The following is a 17,617-nucleotide window of genomic DNA, read 5'->3' on the forward strand; positions in this document are numbered from 1 at the left end:
TCAGTATGACAATACTGTAGCTCTTAATATTGCAGTTCAATGGATACTGCAATGTTACTGCAATACCAGCTAAGAAACCAGTGTTGTAGGTGTGTTTCCAGCTGCAGCTTCAGCTTCAATATCCCTTTGGTTGTGAGTGGGTGCAGCCTCCAGCAGCTCTATTGTTTCATATGTTGTAGCTCTATGCCAATGAACCAATGTTGCAGGTGTGTGTCCAGCTGCAGCTTCAGTTTTAATATTTCTTTGGTTGTGAATGGGTGCAGCCTCCAGTAGCTCTGCACATTACTTGTATAGAACTAGGCTTGAATGTAGTGTTGATGGCTTATGGCTGAATGTAAGATGCATTGTCTATTTCTTTATTAGGTTTTGAGGTTTGATGAGTACAGGTATAAGGAGTAGTACTCTATTTTCCTATAGAGGTGTAGAAGCCTAAGGTATACGTGTAAATATTGAGAAAGTTTATGGGTGATCCGAATTCTATTGTGCTAATAGAGAATGTGAGTATAGAAGAGAGTTTGAATTATGAGGAGATCCCGATTGAGATTTTAGACCAGCAAGTGAAGAGGCTAAGAAATAAAGACGTATCCGTCAAAGTGTTATGGAGAAATCAACAAGTAGAGAGTGATACGTGGGAAGCGGGATCGGACATGATGAAGCGATATCCTTATCTCCTTCCTTTCACTCAAGCCTAAAGGTACTAAGTCGCTCATGATCAAATTGGTTAAACTTCTACACTTCAGTTTCATATGTCATTCATATGCATGCATGATTCATGAAAATAATTTCTCTCAAGGACTATGTTTTATTTTAAGTACGAAGTTTACACATTCTATCCATTTTTTAAAGTGTCCTCATTCCCATGTTGGGTTTCTAAATCCTTGTTCCATATCTTTCCAATATTAGTTGAATCTCATTCGAGGATGAATGTTCCCAAGGGGGAGATATTGTAACACCCCTCAAAAATGCCCACAAAATACCTTAAGAATGCCTTGGAAATAGGCCGTTCATGTAATGCGTTATTCTTAATCTTTTTGAAAAATCTGAGTTCAGAATATCGATCAGGGGGTCAAAACCTATGGGAAAATGGTCTCGGTGGATTTTTAGGACCCGTAGATCGGAAGAAATATTTTCGAAGAAACCATAAAATAGTGTGGTATGCGATAGGACCGCGTCGCAGACCTAGGATAGTTTATCAACCAAGTTGACCGCGACAGGTCCACGTTGCAGACCTGGGAAGGTTTTCTGGCCAAATTTAATTTCCTTTTTTAGGGACGTTTTACACTTTTCCAAAATTATTAGTTAATGAACCTAGATGTTTTTAGGACCTAATTCAACTCTATAAATTAACCTAAACCTCTAATTCTATTCATTCTTCTACGATTCATCTATCAAATATTTCTGTCTCTACAAAAAAGCTCTCAAGGGTTTCCATTGAAGAGTTCAAGCAAATTCACTCAATTTTTCCATCAAAATTCTCAAATTCTTCCAAATTAATTGGTGTTCTCATTCAACGTATGTGGTATTGATACATGGATCCTTTCATCTATGAAGCCCAATCAATTTCTCAAGATTTTATATCAAATTAAATTATGGTATTTTATGGGTTTTGTGATCTTTATGTCAATTGCATGAATTTTGATTTAAAGCATGATCGTGAGTCTATTTTGATATAAATTGATGGTTATTGAATTAAATTAAAGAGTTTTTCCATAAATTCTCCTATTTTGATTTCTAGGATTCATAATGTAAATTATGAGTATTTTGATTTATACTTCTAAAGGATATTATCTATATGAATTATGTATGGGCTAATATAAAGTTTATGATTATGCATGTTTTCAAGTCAATTTCATAATTTTCAAGTTAATCGATCATGCATTCATTTCATACCCTAATTTCAAGTATAAGATAGGATCATGAATTTTTAAGTTATATTCTAGGAGAAGTTTTATTTAATTATTTCAAACGTATTATTATGAATCTCATTCAAATTGATTATGCATCCAAGTTTTACCCTAATTTACAAGTATGAATTATTTCTATGTATGTATGATTTGTAATATGGAAGAACAATACCCGCATTTTACTTATGTTATAAAAATGAGCTACTCTATGATTTTAAGCCTATGATCATGACTATGATATATGAAATTTATAATCTTATGTTATGTATGTATTCTGTGGGATTTGACTTAGCACCGAATGTGGACTTGAGGTGGGGGCTAGAAGCAAGGGCTTCTTATATAAAGTCTCTTATCTCATAACTACGTGCCACCGTAGGATAGCTTTTATGGCCTAGCTAGTGGATCCATAAATAGCTCATGTTCATGATTAAGAGTCTGCCTTGGCAAAGTAGCCTCCTCCTTCTCGATGTGGGTATCATCGGATTCCATGTTATAGCTCGCATGGTCTTATTTTCAGTTATGGTTTCTATCCCACATATGTATGTTTCGTTATGTTTTAAATGACTAATCCTATCTTTTAATTTACATGATACTCTTATGGTTATTATGCATTGATCTTTCTTAAAGACTACTTATGATTTCTGACTATTTCTCCTAACATGCTAATTTAAATGGTTATTGTTATAAATATGGTTTCTCATGCATTGTATTGCCCCACATACTTAGTACATTCCAACGTACTAATGCATACTTTTTGCCTACATTGTCTCATAATGTAGGGGTTGAGGTTAAAGATCCTAATCGTCCACGTAACTAGTAGGCATTCCTATTCGAAGGTGTTGTGGTGAGTCCTCATTAACCGGGGACTAGTTTCAAGTTACTTACTATTTTCTGGTCAAAAGACTTTTTCTTATGTTGTGTATTGAGGGTGAGCTAAGGACATGTCTTAGCCCCCACCCATACTCATGTTTAGAGGCATCTGGTTGGACATATGTTTGAGTCTATATTGTCATAAGACATTTTTCAGATTTCTATTCATGGTTTTAGACTCTCTTATGATGTTTCCACTTTTATATTTCACCTTTGTATGCTTATGATATGTACAAGAAGCTTGGTTGGAGCCCTTCGGGATTTGGATCGCTGTGTTATGACTAGGCCCTAGGTCAGGTCATGACAAACTTGGTATCTGAGCACAAGGTTTTCCAAGTGTCCTAGGTGTCCAATATGCCATGTCAAGTAGAGTCATATTCATGGGTGTGAAGCGGGCCACACTTATGAGTAGGAGGCTATGAGGCATGTTAGGAAATTCTCACTTCTTTCTTGATACATGTCGTAGGTTAGAGTGGTACTCTAATACCTTCCCTTCTAATGCTTGTTCTTTATGATTTTTCAGAATATGCCTCCGAGAAGAAACATCCCTCAAGCTAATAGTCCTCTTCCTGATCAAGTAACTAATGAGGAGTTTTGGACCGCTATCACTAGGCTAGATTGTATAGTGGCCAATCAAGTAGTAATGCTCCTCCAAATGTGATCACACCGGTTTCAAGTGTTATAGACTTCATAAGGATGAACCCTCCCGAGTTCCATGATTTGAAAGGATATGAGGATCCCCAAGACTTTTTTATAAGGTATATAAGATTACGGATATTATGGGTATGTCTTCAGAAGAGAAGGCGTAGATGATGGCCTACCAACTTAGGGGTGTCGCTCAAGTGTGGTTTGACCAATGGAAGGCCGGAAGGGTTGAAAGAGGCCCTATAGGTTAGGAGGATTTCAAAGTTGCTTTTCTTGACCGTTTCTTTCCCTTAGAGTTAAGGGAGGTGAAGGCGATAGAATTTATCAACTTGAAGTAAGGGAGTATGAGTATGAGGGAGTATGCCCTCAACTTTATGAAGTTGTCCAAGTATGCTCCGACTTTGGTTTCAGACCCTCATTCCCAAATGAGTAAGTTCATTTCGGGGGTGTCCGACTTAGTTGCTAGAGAATGTTGAGCCTCTATGCTTGTGAGAGAAATGGACATATCTCAGCGCATTACCTATGTTGAGCAAATAGAAGGGGAGAGGCTAGAAGAGAAAAGGATGAGGGAGTCCAAGAGGGCTCAGTTTGAAGACGGATCTTCTAATGCTAAGACCAGTGAGGATAATGTCTATTTTCAACAAGGCTAAAGATTCCAATATCAAAGTTCCCCTCAAACCTTCGGCTAAAGGTTTGATAAGGATAGGGTGCCATACCCTAAGGTCCAAGGTGGAGATATGAATTCTAATGGTACTACTCTCTTTACTTATGCCAAGTGTAAAAGGAATCATGGGGGTAAGTGTTTGATGGGAACGGGTGCTTGTTTTAGATGTGGTAAAATAGGGCACAAGGTCTCCAAATTCCCTAACCAGGGGAGAGAAAGACATCATCATGGGTATGCTACTCAAGGTGGACAAGATCAACGAGGTGATGGCCCGCGCCATAATGGGTTCTATGCACTTTAAGCTAGGCAAATGGTTAAGGAGTCTCCCGATGTGGTTACGGGTAAGTTGCGGGTGTTTGAACTTGATGTTTATGTTTTAATTGATCCGAGTGCCACATTATCTTTTACTACTTGATAGAGCCCTTTTTGATTAATACCCTTAGGTAACTCGGTATTTAGGGGTAAGTATGCTAATGAAGGGTAGAGCATGAGAAATTGATGTTTGATGAGAAGATAGAGGTTCTCTCACAAGGGGGAGATGGAGTATTTAATTACCAAGGTCAGTTTTATGTCCCAATATTGATAGCCTAAGAGAAATGATATTGAGTAAAACTCATAGCTTTCGATGGATGAGTTAGGGAAGATTGGGGGAAGAGTGGGTGTTCCGTATTTTGATAATTGTGGTATGCTTGGTCCATTTAATGTGATAGAAGAAGAGATAGATAAGAACTTGTTGTGTACAATAGATAGGTAAGAATATATTGGTGTAACCTTTGGTAGGAATGAATACCAATGAGGATGCAGAGATGCTAGGGTAGATACGAAAATTATTAAGTGATATTTACTTCAAGGGAGCCATAAAGTGGTTAGAATGGTAGGCTTGAATATGTGAAAGATTGTAGTAGTCTATTGATGACTTTTTGTTGAAGGTTTCAAGTGAGTGCATTAGAGTGGCTATAGAACTAGGCTTGAATGTAGTATTGATGGCTTATGGGTGAATGTAAGATGCATTGTGTATTTGTTTATTAGGTTTTGAGGTTTGATGAGTACGGATAGTAAGGAGTAGTACTCTATTTTCCTATAGAGGTGTAGTAGCCTAAGGTATATGTGTAAATGTTGAGAAAGTTTGTGGGTGATCCGAATTCTATTGTGCTAATAGAGAATGTGAGTATTGAAGAGAGATTGAACTTTGAGGAGATCCTGATTGTGATTTTAGACCGGCAAGTGAAGAGGCTAAGAAATAAAGACGCATCCATCAAAGTGTTATGGAGGAATCAACAAGTAGAGACTGCTACGTAGGAAGCGGGATCGGACATGATGAAGAGATAGCCTTATCTCCTTTTTTTCACTCAAGATTAAAGGTACTAAGTCGCTCATGATCAAATCAATTAAACTTCTACGCTTCAGTTCCATATGTCATTCATATGCATGCACGATTCATGAAAATGATTTCTCTCAAGGACTGTGTTTTATTTTAAGTACGAAGTTTACACGTTCTATGCATTTTTCAAAGTGTGTTCATTCCCATGTTGGATTTCTAAATCCTTTTTTCATGTCTTTTCTATATTGGTTGAATCTCATTCGAGGACGAATGTTCCCAAGGGGGAGATATTGTAACACCCCTCAAAAATGCCCATAAAATACCTTAAGAATGCCTTGGAAATAGATCATTCATGTAATGCGTTATCCTTAATCTTTATTAAAAATTCAAGTTTTTTTTTTTTTTTTTTTTTATGGGAACAGACCCTACACGAGGCTCCCACCTCTCGTGCACAGTCAGGGGTTAAGCAACACCCCCAAGCCTTAACATAAATAATCAAAATAAAAATACAAGGAGGGGGACATAAACCTTACCTCCGATCCTATGGTGGTTCATAAGTCGGCTAACCTATTAAGGTCGGCTAACTCATCCCCGATACAAAAAAGAAGCTAACTATAACTAGAAAGCAGTAAACCTGTGAGAGGACTCCTCTCGGTACAATTCAACTATGAAAGCATAAATGAGGGAGACTCTCCCCTTCCATGAGAAAAAAGGAAAGTAACCTACACTAGTCCTATTCCAACTATGCTACGTACCTGACATAGCTACATTGAAGAAGAACAAGTATACGAAACTTCTATTTCGCATGGGATGGGAAGATTCTTTTCATCTTTGCTCTTTTTAGTCTTGTCGTACCAAGTAAATCCAGGTGAAATATGCCATTGCATCAGTATCATGATTATCATCTATGGGGGCTGAAAGGAGAGGAAATATATGGATCTATAGTATCCAAAAGCCTTGGAGTTGTTGTGGAGCATAGTGTAGTTACATGGACCTGCACCTACAAGTAGCCAAGGAAGAAAACCATGGTTGTTGTAGTGTAACCAGCTCCTTGCTGTCAGTATTAGACTCCTTTTTTGCATGGTGGTCCAAATGTATGGTTGCTGCAGACCTGCACCTGGCAATTTGCAGGTTGCTGAAGCTGATGGCTGCAGGTTCCCTAGGCTGCTTGTTGGTCTTTGTTTTGAGGTGGTTAGACCTCTTGGAGTACCTGCACAGAAAAACAAAAACAACAAACTTGTATATGTTTCTTGTCTGCTGCAGGTTGATGGAGTTGTTGCTGGAATGTGTTAGTAGTGGAGACTGTGTTTGGTAAGCTGAGTGTGTTGCTCCAAAGCAGCCCCAAGATACTGCAGTCCTTTTAGCATGGGGAGTCTGCCAGCTGCATTGGTGAAACTGAGAATGACTGATCATGGAGATCAATGCATTCTCCAGGAGGGGGCTGTAGCTGGGGTACCTGCATAGACAAACACAACCAACAATCCTTACCACCAAAGAGAGCTGCAGGCTGTTGCACCCATGTTCCTTGTGTGTTGCAAGTTGGTTGAGTTGTTGCTGTGGTGTGTTGATGTTAAAGAATGTGGTTGGGGGGCTGCTTCATAGAAGCCCCAGGACATTGCATCCCTCATAGCAGTTCCAAAGAGGGCCAGTTTTTTATGTCCCTAGGCAAAAACAAACAGCCAAATACAAACAACCAAACAACCACAAAATCCAGAAGGAAGTTGCTGCTCTGCACAGTCCTTGTGTAGGCCTCTTAGTGAAGGTATTTGTTTTGGTGGTTGTATCTGTGCTGTGCTCTATGTAGGTGTTGGGAACACATGTTGATGAGTCCATCCTGACATCTGCATCTACACAACAAACAAGAACCAGCAAGAAAGGAGCTGCTGCAAGTGTTGAGTTATTAGAGAAGGCATAGATGGAGTGGATTTGTTCCTTGTCTGCTGCAGGTTGGTGCTGGGGTGTGTTGATAATAGAGAATATGTTTGGCAAGCTGAGTGTGCTACTCCATATAAGCCCCAGGTTACTGCAGCCCTCATAGTAGTGCCAAAGAGGTTCTAAGCAAAGAAAGTCAACCATAGACAAGCAACAAAGCAAACAGGTGTTGAACTGCTGCAGGTGTTGCAGGTGTTGGGCTGCTGCAGGTGTTGCAGGTGTTGGGCTGCTGCAGGTGTTGAGTTGATGCAGGTGTTGTCCTCTATGTATTTGATGTTAAAGCATGTTGGTGTAAGTCTCCAACAACCTGCAAATACACAGCAAATAACCAAACACAAGCAAAGACCTATACAGGTTAGTAGAGAGGAATGGATCTCAAATAGGATTTTGGAGCCTGTTAGCATTTTCCATGTCGCTCGACTAACTTCTCCACTTATCCGTTTGAGCTGAAACTTCATGAGGTTTGCATATATATTCATTACTTTAACCATGCAAAGTTTGAAGGCTTGTTTCCCAAGTTGGAGCTTCCATTTAGCAAAATTCTTCCTTTTTAAGGTTAAGACAGCTGATTGTTTCAAGCTCGCTCGCCTAACGTCTAAAATTATCCGTTTGGGCTGAAATTTCTTGGGACTTATCAAAAACATATATGCTACCATCCTGCAAAGTTTGGGAGACTTTGGACAAGTCCACAAGTTACTCCCTACCCTGCACCTGCTGCCCTGCTGAGGCTTAGAGGTTGCAGGGGGTTTGGAAGATGTTGTTGTGCTCTTGTCTATGTATTTGTTGTTGAAGAATGCTAATATGTTACTCCAGACACCTGCAATAATACAACAAACAAGCCCAAACAAAACATAATATACACAGACTAGCAATAAAGAGGGGACCTCAGTAAGAGCTTTGGAGAGTGTTATCATTTTCCAAGCCGCTCGACTAACGTCTCCAATTATCCATTTGAGTTGAAACTTTATGGAGTTAGCATGTATATCCTCTCCTTTAGTCCTGCAAAGTTTGAAGACTTGTTTCCCAAGTTGGAGGGTCCAAATTACTAAAGACCCTCTCTTTAGGCTTAAGGCAGCTGAATGTTTCCATGTCGCTCGCCTAACGCCTCCAATTATCCGTTTGGGCTGAAACTTCTTGGGGCTTGTCAAAATAATATATTCTAACATCCTGCAAAGTTTGGGGGGCATTGGACAAGTCCACATGCTACTCCACACCCTGCACCTGCTGCCCTGCTGAAGCTTAGAGGTTGCAGGGTGTTTGGAAGTTGTTTTTGTGCTCTTGTCTATGTATTTGTTGTTGAAGAATGCTAATATATTACTCCAGACACCTGCAATAATACAACAAACAAGCCCAAACAAAAAATAATGTACACAGACTAGCAATAAAGAAGGGACCTCAGTAAGAGCTTTGGAGAGTGTTATCATTTTCCAAGTCGCTCGACTAACGTCTCCAATTGTCCATTTGAGTTGAAACTTTATGGATTTAGCATATATATCCTCTCCTTTAGTCCTGCAAAGTTTGAAGACTTTTTGCCCAAGTTGGAGGGTCCAAATTACTAAAGATCCTCTCTTTAGGCTTAAGGCAGCTGAATGTTTCCATGTCGCTCGCCTAACGCCTCCAATTATCCGTTTGGGCTGAAACTTCTTGGGACTTGTCAATATAGTATGTTCTGTACTCTTGCAAAGTTTTGAGGCCATAGTGCAGGTCCACCTGCTGCAACTCACCCTGCACATCTTACCCTGCTGAATCTCAGTTACAGGTGTTGCAGGGAAGGTGTTAGCATTAGTGAGAGGCTGAATATTTGGTGAAGTCCTAGCATGCCAGGTTGTTGCTTCTCTTTTGTTGAGATTCTTTGAACCTGTAAGGACAAGTGACAAGAAGACAAACAAGAAGGATAGATGCACAGGCTGCTGGAGACTCTTTTGTAGCTCCATATGACTTCCATAGTAAATGAGGTTAAAATGCATGTTGTTGCAGGCTTCTCCCAAGAGAGGACCCTTAGCTGTACTCAGAACCAACTCCCTATGGTACCTGCACCCACCAATAGAAAAACACACATACAAGTAATTCTGCAAGTTATAGTAACTAATACTAATTACTTGTAGTAGGTTCCTGATTGCTGATTCCCATTGTTGGTTCCTGTGCTGCATCACTACAGCTTTCCTTGCCTGGCTTGCAATTGTTGGTTCCCATTTTCCAAATCTACTGATACCTACACAAGCAAGAATGGAAAGAAAAAAGAAGCTATCTATTCTAATCCTTACCTCTAGGGGTAGGTTGATTGCTCTAGGAATGCAATAAGTAAGGGAGATTATCCCCTTTACAAAACTCCTACCTATGAATTTATACATAGGGAGTTCTGTACTATTATTATTGGTATGCAAATCAAGGAGGTTGTTTGATCCTCTTCAGTTTTGTCCTCCTAAAATTTGGCATCCCCATCTTGTCCAGGATGTAATATCCTCTTGTTTCCTTAGGAAGCTGTTGAACACTGTAGAATTGAGCCATGCTATCTACACTGTGGCTATGCTTGGAGAGTGTATCAGCAACAAAATTAGCCTCCCTATAGATGTGCTTACATTGAAAGAGATCCAGCATTATGATCATCTCCTGCAGGTTTGTGATGTATTTCCTGATGTTCCAGGGAGATGTGATCTCTTGTTTTAACCATTTCACAAGTAATTCAGAATCAACCTCCAGTAAAACCCTGCTGTAGCCATGTTGAATACACCAAGTAATGCCTATGACTGCAGCTTGTACCTCAGCTTGGTTGTTAGAACCAATTCCAAGTGGTGCAGCAAATGCATAAAGGATGTTTCCTTTATGATCTCTTAGGATACCCCCAGCTCCAATTCTTCCAGGATTATCCAAGGCACTTCCATCAGTATTCAGTTTAACCACATGGTATGCTGGTTTGTGCCAACTGACTTGGATGATTTTCATTTCATGGCTGCATCTTTCAACCATAGCTATTAGCTCCTTCCAGTCACTTGGCCAACTAATGTAAGGGAAAGCTGTGAAGATCAGCATGTAGAGTTCTTTGATGACTGAGAATTTCACCCTAGTACTGCTAGACTTTTTGCCACCATATTTACTAGCACACCTGTTCTTCCATAAGTTCCAACAAATAAATATAGGAGTAGCTTGCAATAAAAGCTTATGGACTTCATTATTTGGTTTAGCCAGCCACCATTTCATCATATTGCTCCTCATAGGGTTGCTGCTGTGTTGTATACCCCAACAGTCAGAAAAATACTTCCATATGTGACTAGCCATGTGTCCAGAGATAAAAATGTGATCTATAGTATCCCATCCTGGCCTGTAGCAACAAGAACACTGAGCAGCTGCATGACCAAAGTGCTCAATATTTTCATTGGTGGGCAACTTGCTTCTGAGAGTTCTCCAGACAAGAAAGGATATCTTGAAGGGTATATTCTTGTGCCATATATTATTGTCTGTCATGGTTTTGTTCCTTTTAGGCCTGATTTGGTTCCAAGCTGAAGCACATGTAAAGTTTCCATCTGAGTTCAGCTTCCAGTAGGCTGTATCTGGGAGGTCAGGTTGGTACTTGAAGGAAAAACTTAGAATCTTCTGTATCAGGTGCTGTGGTGCATGTTGCCTCACCTTCTCTTCATCCCATTCTCCATTATTCAGGAATTTTGAGACAGTGGTATTGTTAAGTCTAGGAAGACAGTCTTTGTGGTAGGCTAGGGGTCCAATTCCTAGCCAATCATCCCACCAAAAACTACAAGAGCCTGAGTTAAAGTGCCACTGTATATGAGGCTCAATCTCAGATTTGTTTGTCATCATGTGTTTCCACATAAGTGATTGACCAGTGTCCCATTTCTTGATTACTGGATGTGCCCTCTGGCAATACTTGGCCCTCAAAAAACTCCCCCATAGAGTCTTCTTAGACCTGAAGATCCACCATTGTTTATACTGCATTGCTAAGAAAACATCTTTAAGATTTTTCATGCCAATACCACCTTCTTCTGTTGGGTAGCTGAGGGTCTCCCATGATGCCCAATGGTATTTTCTTTTTTCTCTGTCCCATCCCCAAATGAAGTCTGCTATAAGAGACTTTATTTGTTTGAGAGTAGTGGAAGTTGGAATCACAGCAGATAGAAGATGAATTGGGAGGGAATGCAACACATACTTCACCAGAGCAGCTCTCCCCCCATAACTGAGTACCTTGGTCTGCCAACCTCTAATTCTGGATATCACTTTGGACACCATACCAGTAAAGTATATGATCCTTTGACCTCCAATGTATAAGGGGCATCCCAAGTAAGTAATAGGGCCATGAGTAATTTTGAAGCCAGTGGTAGAAGTGACCCTTTCAATGATCTCAGGATCAGTATTCAGGGGGATCAAGCACTGACTCTTTTGTGTGTTAATTAGCTGGCCTGATGTCTGTTCATACACTTCCAGAGTCTTCATGATCAGCTTGAGAGAGTATCTACATGTTGAAGTGAAAATGATTATATCATCAGCAAAACTCAAATGATTAATCAATGGACCTTTCTTCTCCATGTGGAAACCTTTGTACAAATAGTGTTGAAGAAGGTTATTGAGCAGTCTTGAGAGTACCTCAGCACCTAAAATAAATAGGGCTGGGGATAGTGGATCTCCCTGTTTGAGGCCTCTTGTAGAATGGAAAAAACCATGCCTACCTCCATTCACAATAACTGAGTACCAGTTGTTAGCCATAAGCCTCCAAACCATATCAATAAATATTTCTCCAAATCCAAACCTTCTCATGACTAGACATATAAATGACCAAGACACCCTGTCATAGGCTTTGGCCATGTCTAATTTGATCACCACATTATCTCCCAGCTTTGGTTTTTTAATGCTATGAATAATTTCCTGTGCCAACATAATGTTTTCAGAAATACTTCTTCCCTTAACAAAACCTGATTGATTTTCAGAGATTAGTTGAGGGAGAATAGGAGCAAGTCTGAGACAAAGAATTTTAGAAATAACTTTATTAGTGAAGTTACTTAGTGCAATAGGCCTGAAGTCTGATAACTTATTGGGATGATCTACTTTTGGGAGTAGGACCAAACAAGCATGTGAGATGAACTTAGGAAGAGAATGCCCACAGAAAAAGTATTTCACCAAATTGAACAAGTCTTCACTGATGATATTCCAGCAAGTTTGGAAGAACTTGCCATTAAAACCATCAGGACCTGCAGCAGCTGCATCACTGAGGGAAAATACAGCTTCTTTCAGCTCCTCTTTAGTAGGCATAGTATTAAGGGACTGGTTTTGCTGATCTGTGATGGTGTTGGGAATGCAACTGAGGATATCTTCATTGATAACATCATTCTTACCAGTAAAGATCTTCTCAAAAAAGTCACATGCAGCAGTAGCTATATTCTGATCACCTTGAATAATATTATCCTGCTCATCAGTAATCTGATGGATGAATAATCTTCTTCTCCTTCCTCTTATAATAGCATGAAAGTACTTGGAATTGGCATCTCCCTCCTTAAACCACTGAAGCTGAGTTTTTTGTTTAAGGATGGATTGTTCAGTTTTCAAGTATTTAATGTACTGAGCATTTACATGATTCAACTTGATCTTGTTATCTTCAGACTTGTCCTGGATGAGAGCATCTTCTGCTTGCTTTACCTTCTCTTCAAACTCTTTGACAGCTTCAAAAATGTCCCCATACTGTTGCCTTGACCATCTACTAAGGGTGTTAGCCACCCTCTTAAGTTTCAACTGGAATATTCTCATTGGATTACCTTCTACTGGTCTTTTCCAGCAGTCTCCAACAGTATCTAGAAAGGTCCCATTCTCCACCCAACAGTTAAGGAACTTGAAATATTTGATAGGAGTAGTGTGAGCCTCCTTGCATTCCAGTAGAAGGGGGCAGTGATCTGAACCTGTAGAAGCCAGATGAGACACAGTAGTCATAGGCATCATCTCTAACCACCTATCATTCACCATGGCCCTGTCCAGTCTCTTCCAAATTCTAACCTCCATGTCCCTGTTGTTGCACCATGTAAACATCTGCCCATTGAAACCCAAATCAGTAAGACCACATGCCTCAATTACACTTATGAACTCAAGACTTTTCTTCATATTGTAAGGTTGTCCTCCTAGCTTTTCATCAACATCAGTGATCACATTAAAGTCTCCAATAATGCACCATGGTTTGTCTGTGTCAGCATACTGCAACATCTTATCCCAAAGAGTTCTTCTCATATAATCCTTACACTTGGCATAGACAAATGTAATAATATGAGAGTTTGGATTGGCCACATGTTTGATTTCACATGTAACCTGCTGTTCATCTTGGTCTACAATGGAGCAGTCCACATCCTTGGTCCAAAATAACCATATCTTGTTATTGGGGTTGTGTATGGCACTGTCCATTCCCAACTGAATTCTGTAATGGTTGAGCTGGGAATGGTTAGCAAATGGTTCAAGTATTGTCAACATAGATAATTTGTGATAATCCTTGAGTTGTTGGAGTCTATCCAAGGCACCTTGAGTATCAATACTCCTTGCATTCCAGCATATTGTATTCATCATCAAAGTTTAATGGATTTGGACCTTGTGTTGATGCTACTCTTACTAGCAGCATTATCTGAACTGGTAGAGTTCTCTTGCTTCTTTTTTTTCCTCTTACCCTGCTGACCCCTGGGTGATAGGCCCTGCTTCAAGTTTGGAATATCGATCAAGGGGTCAAAACCTGCGAGAAAATGGTCGCAGTGGATTTTTAGGACACGTAGATCGGAAGAAAGATTTTTGAAGAAACCACAAAATGGTGTGGTCTGCGACAGGACCACATCGCAGACCTGGGACAGTTTATCGGCCAAGTTGACCGCGACAGGTCCACGTTGCAGACCTGGGAAGGTTTCCTGGCTAAATTTCATTTCCTTTTTTAGGGACGTTTTACACTTTTCCAAAATTATTAGTTAATTAACCTAGACGTTTTTAGGACCTAATTCAACTCTATAAATTAACCTAAACCTCTAATTCTATTCATTCTTCTACGATTCATCTATCAAATATTTCTCTCTCTATAAAAAGGCTCTCAATGGTTTCCATTTAAGACTTCAAGTAAATTCACTCAATTTCTCCATCAAAACTCTCAAATTCTTCCAAATTAATTGGTGTTCTCACTCAAGGTATGTGGTATTGATTCATGGATCCTTTCATCCATAAAGCCCAATTAATTTCTCAAAGTTTTCTATCAAATTAAAGTATGGTATTTTATGGATTTTGTGATCTCCATCTCAATTGCATGAATTTTGATTTAAAGCATGATCATAAGTCTATTTTGATATAAATTAATGATTATTGAATTAAATTAAAGAGTTTTTCCATAAATTCTCCTATTTTGATTTCTAGAATTCATGATGTAAATTATGAGTATTTTGATTTATACTTCTAAAGGATATTATCTATATGAATTATGTATGGGCTAATATAAAATTTATGATCATGCATGTTTTCAAGTCAATTTTATGATTTTCAAGTAAATCGATCATGCATTCATGTCGTACCCTAATTTCAAGTATAAGCTAGGATCATGAATTTTCAAGTTATATTCTATGAGAAGATTTATTTAATGATTTCAAAGGTATTATTATGAATCTCATTCAAATTGATTATGCATCCAAGTTTTACCCTAATTTCCAAGTATGAATTATGTCTATGTATGTATGATTTGTAATGTTGAAGGACAATCCTCGCATTTCACTTATGTTATAAAAATGAGGTACTCTATGATTTTAAGCCTATGATCATGACTATGATATATAAAATTTATGATCTTATGTTATGTATGTATTCTATGGGATTTGACTTAGCACCGAATGTGGATTTGAGGTGGGGGTTCAAAGCAAGGGGTTCTTATATAAAGTCTGTTATCTCATAACTATGTGCCACCGTAGGATTGCTTTTATGGCCTAGCTAGTGGATCCACAAATAGCACATGTTCATGGTTAGGAGTCTACCTTGGCAAAGTAGCCTCCTCCTTCTCGATGTGGGTATCATCGGATACCATGTTATAGCTCGCATGGTCTTATTATCGGTTATGGTTCCTATTCCACATATGTAAGTTTTTTTATATTTTAAATGACTAATCCTATCTTTTAATTTACATGATACTCTTATGGTTATTATGCATTGATCTTTCTTAAAGACTACTTATGATTTCCGACTATTTCTCCTAACATGTTAATTTAAATGGTTATTGTTACAAATATGGTTTCTCATGCATTGCATTGCCCCACATACTTAGTACATTCCAACGTACTAATGCATACTTTTTGCCTACATTGTCTCATAATGTAGGGGTTGAGGTTGAAGATCCTAATTGTCCATGTAACTAGTAGGCATTCCTATTCGAAGGTGTTGTGGTGAGTCCTCATTGACCGGGGACTAGTTTCAAGTTACTGTTTTCTTGTCAAAAGACTTTTGCTTATGTTGTGTATTGAGGGTGAGCTAAGGATATGTCTTAGCCCCTGCCCATACTCATGTTTAGAGGCATCTCGTTAGACATATGTTTGAGTCTGTGTTGTCATAAGACATTTTCAAATTTCTATTCATGGTTTTAGACTCTCTTATGATGTTTCTGCTTTTATATTTCACCTTATGTATGCTTATGATATGTACAAAAGGCTTGGTTGGAGCCCTTCGGGGTTTCGATCACCGTGTTACGACTAGGCCCTAGGTCGGGTCGTGACAACAGAACTTTCAAAAGAAGTTCAAAATAAAAGATCTAAGGGAACTAAAGTTCTTTCTGGGAATTGAGATTTCTAGATCTGACGAAGGCATACTAATGTCACATAGGAAGTTTGCATTAGAACTAATATTTTAGTATGGCTTGGGGGGGCGAAACTTGCCTACACTCCATTAGAGATAAATCAAAAGTTCACATCTGTTAAGTATGATGAGCACATCAAAAGTAGAATTGCAGAAGATGACAACATCCTCACAGATTCTACAAAGTATTAAATACTAGTTGGAAGACTTGTATATCTTACCATGACAAGACTAGACATTGCATTTTCAATATAAGTATTGAGTCAATACATGCAATGTCATAAGCAATCACATATGGAGGTCGTTCTAAAGGTGGTTAGATACATCAAAGAAGCATTTGGTTTAGGCCTATTGATGCCAGCAGGAGATACTACCAAACTCACAGCTTATTGTGACTCTGACTGGGATCATGCTTGAAAACTAGAAAGTCAGTTACAAGCTATTTGATAAATTTTGGAGGAGGACTCATTTCTTGGAAGTCAAAGAAGTAAGAGACAGTATCAAGAAGTTCAGCAGAAGCAGAGTTCAGAAGCATGGATGCATGTGCAACTGAAATAACTTGGTTGATAGGACTATACAATCAGTGTGAATATGATACGTGACAGCAAGGTAGCTGTTCAAATTGCAGCTAATTCCATTTTTCATGAGAGAACAAAATACATCGATATTGATTCTCACTTTGTTAGAGAAAGAATTTATCAAGGAATGTTGAAGATTGAACACATAAACACTAAAGACCAGCTAGCTGATCTACTCACTAAGAGTCTAGAAAAGATGCAACACAATCTGTTGTTGAGTAAACTTGAAATAAAGAATGTTTTTAAACCATAAGCTTGAGGGGGAGTGTTGACCAATGTAGGAGGTTAACAAGTTATATGGTGTGGTTAGTTAAGTGATGTAAATTAGTTAATTAGGAGATGTCCAGGTGGCAATAATCAGTAGTCGGTTAATGATTTTTATGTATAGGTGATTAGCTAGTGTAATAGTTAGTTGAGCAAATTCAATGTAACAGAAAAGCTCAACTCACAAAATATCTAGATCAGTTTCTCTCTTCCTTCTTTCTCTTCCTTCTTCTTCCTCCATCTCCTCTGTAAATCTATCAAAGTTCATTCTCCATTAATGGAATTATCAACTTTACTTAATTCTTTCGCGTAAAAATAGTTATCCAAAACTATGCTACAATTATTTCACTACTATTTTACGAGAAAATGTATTCCATGAATCAACATAAGAGTTACTATATTCTTTCGTGTTAAATTAGTTATTCAAAACTTTTCTATAATTATCTTTTTGGGGCCTTTTTTTTTGGAAGCTAAACTTTGCTATAATTATATCGCTACTATTTAATGCATTTTCAGACTCGATATACGCATGTAATGCATGTGCGGTGAGATACAACTATATTTGGATGTCTTTATTGGTTCGGGCAAATAAATGACTTAGGACCATCCACATTCACCATTTGCAGAAAAATCAACAGTATTCATTCATGTA

Source organism: Solanum dulcamara, chromosome 5 (assembly GCF_947179165.1).
Source record: "Solanum dulcamara chromosome 5, daSolDulc1.2, whole genome shotgun sequence".
Lineage (NCBI taxonomy): Eukaryota > Viridiplantae > Streptophyta > Magnoliopsida > Solanales > Solanaceae > Solanum > Solanum dulcamara.